At 39.8% G+C, this 4,242-nt stretch overlaps 1 pseudogene; it reads right to left on the bottom strand.

Moving 5' to 3' along the window:
• Positions 1-1,056: 1,056 nt before the first annotated feature.
• On the bottom strand, positions 1,057-1,175 carry LOC133502822 (5S ribosomal RNA; annotated as a pseudogene).
• Between the last annotated feature and the right edge of the window lie 3,067 nt (positions 1,176-4,242).

Genomic DNA, 4,242 nt, shown 5'->3' with positions numbered 1-4,242 from the left:
AGTAAATTTTCCCTGTGTGCAAACATGGCTCCGTCAGTCGTGGCTGCTTTCACAGAGACGATGCCCTGGGGGTTGATTGGGATGAATAATGCTTTCTTCAGTGCGACAGCAACATTTCTTCCTTTAATGTCCTGAAGAACTACTTCAGCATCACCACGTTTTAATGCCACAGTGTTCCTTCTGCTTCCATCAGCAAGTTCCATGTAGTGTTTTTCTGGATTAAACTTCTCATCAGAAGCCTCATTTATCCAGGCTTGGGACCGGCTTACAGATTGCACTGGTTTGTGCCCCCATAGGGCTGCATTCTCATCCACCAGTGAAGTTTTGAAATTAAATTTGAATCAATTTCATAAAAATACAAGCATATATCAGGGACCGACCTTTGGGTGGCCTCTAATGTGCACAGGCCCACCCTGATTGACAGACTGCCCACCCAGTGAAAGTCATGAAAAGTATACATTTTTCAAAATGTTAGATTGAAAACTTTCATTGTGCTTTTTTTATTTTATTGAATTCTCAGAATTGAGCAGAACAGTGAGGCAGCTGTAGAGCAATGGCCTCATAGTCCTGAGGACATGGGTTCAAATCCTGGCCTACCTCTGTGTGGGGTTTGCATGTTTTCCCAGTCCCCTCGTGGGTTGTCACTCTGGTTTCCTCTGAACTGTATTTTCCACTTGAGTCCGGGTAGCAAATGGAGGAAGCACATATAATGCCAAAATACACTACATATTTATTTTATACAATCCCAAAATACAGTACATATCCACCTTAATGAGTTCCCAAAACTTATTACAAACATGGCGGAAAGTAGTGACACCTGATCGGAGATAACAAGACAGTATTACCCCCCCCCCAAAAAAAACAAAACATAACCTATTAACTACAATTTGTAAGAATCGATTTGATCAAGACATCCTTTAAATGGTCAGAGGGATCAACTTAAGATTAATCATTAACAAGGAAAATAATTATTCTAATGAGGGCAAAACACACTCTGCGTCCCCTCCACCCCAAGGCAAAACGTGAACACCGGACAGCCAAATAAACTGAATTGTCAACTCACAATACCTGGTATTCCCAGGTGGTCTCCCATCCAAGTACTAACCAGGGCTAAATGCGCTTAGCTTCCGAGATCTGACGAGATTAGTCATTCTCAGGTTAGCATGGCCGTAAGCCCCTCTCAGACCATTAAACAAAGCAATAATGAGGCCACACAATCCCCTACCCACATTGGAGGATGTGACATCCAAGTTACCAGGGACAAAGTATTTCAGCACTCAGGATGCAAGAGGGTACTGGACCATCAAATTAAAGAACATTTCCCAAATTCAAATGTACAATAAACCCTCCAATGTGAAGTAATATCATTATTACATATATTTTGGACATTATTGAAAAAAATTGAAAGTAAAGAACATTTTTTAAATCCAAGCAAAATCTGAATATATGCCAGCTTTCAGAGCCAGAACTGGAAGAAACGTCTTTGACCCCGTCCCTGACATCGCCGGTGCTTTGCATTACAGATCATACATTCTAGCTAGGCAAAGATGGTGACGTGTTGTGTACCAAGCTGCAACAAAACTCAGAAAACGCACCCAAATTTGCAGTAGACTTTGTTTGCAATTACAGAGGTCAAACGTTTCCTGTAGTTGTTCACCACGTTTCCACACACTGCAGGAGGGATTTTGGCCCACTCCTCCACACAGATCTTCTCTAGATAAGACATGTTTCTGGGGTGTCGCTGAGAAACACAGAGTTCCAGCTCCCTCCAAAGATTTTCTATTGGGTTTATGTCTGGAGACTGGCTAAGACACGCCAGAACCTTGATATGCTTCTTACGGACCCACTTCTTGGTTTTCCTGGCTGATATTTGGATCATTGCCATGTTGAAAGACCCAGCTAGGACCCATCTTCAATGCTTTGAGTGAGGGAAAGAGGTTGTTCCCCAAAATCTCACAATACACAGCCGTGGTCATCCTCTCCTTATTACAGTTCAGTCGTCCTGTCCCATGTGCTGAAAAACAACACCAAATCATGATGCTACCACCCACATGCTTCACAGTAGGGATAGTGTTCTTTTGTTATTGTCTATTGTAATTTTGTTATTTTTGTTTTGTCTGCTCAATGGCGGGAGTAGTAATAACACGGAGCCTTGACTCACTGTTGTACTCGCTTTATTGGCTCTCAGCACACAACACTTACCGGCGATGAACGCATGCAACTGCCGACACGCACCCCCGCGCTTGAAAAGTAGATCTTGGGGTAAAAAAGTCTGGCCCTGCTGTATATTCTCTCCATCTAAACCAAGTCATCAGAAAAGCATCCAACAAATCTCCACGCCCCAAATAATGGGATTGTTGTTCATCGTCAGCTCCACGCCCCCTCTCCAACACGTGAAGTTCTGCCTGTGTGTATTCTGGCACAAACACAGAGTTTTGAACATTGTACATTATGCTATTTTTGTTTTGTTTGTTTTATAATTATTTTCACAAAAATCAGTCACAAAATGCCAAATAATGGACGTTCTCTGATCGGTGAAACATATCAATGATGTCAGAGATGTTCCTACAAAAACACCTTAGACAAGCCCACGGACTGTAATGAAGTGAATCACACCAACCAAGATTGTCTTTTTCCACTCGCAAGGGACAGCGCAGTAAAGCCATGCATTGAGTCCACTCGCCAGGTCAGCCCTAGTGTTCCTGTCCCTCATTCGGCTTTATTGAAACAAAGCAGGATGCAACACTATGGAACTTTCAATCTGCAGTTACACTAAGAAAATGCTTATTTCGTTTCCTGCTATTCTACCAGTTTCTAAAAGTCAGGATAGTCACTTCTGCTTAAGTAAGAGCAAAACAGGCATTTTTCCTGTCTCAACCACACATTTGAATGGGTGAATTTCTACAAAATATAAATTAATTATTTCACATTTCCGCCCTGTGTATCATGATTAAAATAAAACACTGCTAAAAAATGTCTACAGAACATTTGTATAGAAACATTCTATAGAAATTCTATAGAACTTTAGGACCCAAGTTCTGTAGAAATTCTATAGAAACATTTTATAGAAATTCTATAGAACTTTAGGACTCAAGTTCTATAGAACTGTTCTAAAGAAATTGTTTTGTAAAACTTTGGTCTGAAGTTCTACAGAACTGTTCTCAAGAACTGAAACAACATTGCTTGTACATTGTATTCGTAAATTGCATTAATGTGACAGTCCCACATCCAATCAACGTTGCCTTGGAACATAGAAACAACATTGCTATGCTACATGGAAATTGAGCCATTAAAACAAACATTCTAGATAAAAACATTTACTATGCAGCGTGAAACCAGATTGTTTTTCAATCAAACTACAGACAATTCCAAACAATTAGGTTATTTAGCCCACAGTAATACATGCATGTTTAACATTTACAACAAAACTTTTTTCTGTCATTTAAAACAAATAACTTTTTGCTTAAATTATGTTACAAGCAAAATAAAATTTAGTATTCCACTATGCGAACTTTAACTACGTGTCTCTCATATTTGCTGTCCATCCTGGTTCCTCCCTTCCTGTCCCTGCCACTGCTACCGCATCTGTCAGGTGCATATTTCAGGGATGACGTGGCCGCACTTCGTACATAACTCAGGGTCCCCTCATGGTTTCTCAAGACACACTGAGTTCAAAATTAAGACACTTGGCTATTATTACGTTTGGCAAACACTATATCAGTTAGGAATCTATCAAACACAAGAATCCCTATTTTGTTGATAGGAAGACCATTTGAAGGACAACACACAAAGTACTTTCAATTGTATTAATAAATGCAATATCATTTGAAAGTTAAGAAGTACAAAATCTTCACCTCATTCTCAACTGTATATTACTGGTAAAAAGAAAAATTACATTCCGTACAAAATGTATAATATTCAATTATCTCTTCAGGATCCGTTTGATATTTTCCCTAAGGGTTATCCATCCAACTTTCAACATCTGGAATTTCTGCAAATCAAAAAGAGGATGGCAAAATTGGGAATTAGTTTGTTGTTAAAACGGAACAACTTTTTCCATACTTAATCATATCAGTTCTGCAGAAGCAGAAGGGTCCGTCACCTTCTGTTCAAGGACAATGAATTCGGCCTGATATTTTATTTGTACAATGTCCATGTCTTCTTCTTGTGCTGCCCTATGGTCTTGATGCCTGTGGTGTCCCTTATCTCAGTAAGCAGCGTCAGCCCTTTTTTTAGAACCCT

Source organism: Syngnathoides biaculeatus, chromosome 6 (assembly GCF_019802595.1).
Source record: "Syngnathoides biaculeatus isolate LvHL_M chromosome 6, ASM1980259v1, whole genome shotgun sequence".
In the NCBI taxonomy this organism is placed as follows: Eukaryota; Metazoa; Chordata; class Actinopteri; order Syngnathiformes; family Syngnathidae; genus Syngnathoides; species Syngnathoides biaculeatus.
Note: the sequence above shows the minus strand (reverse complement) of the source record. Positions and strands in the feature narration are given on the sequence as shown.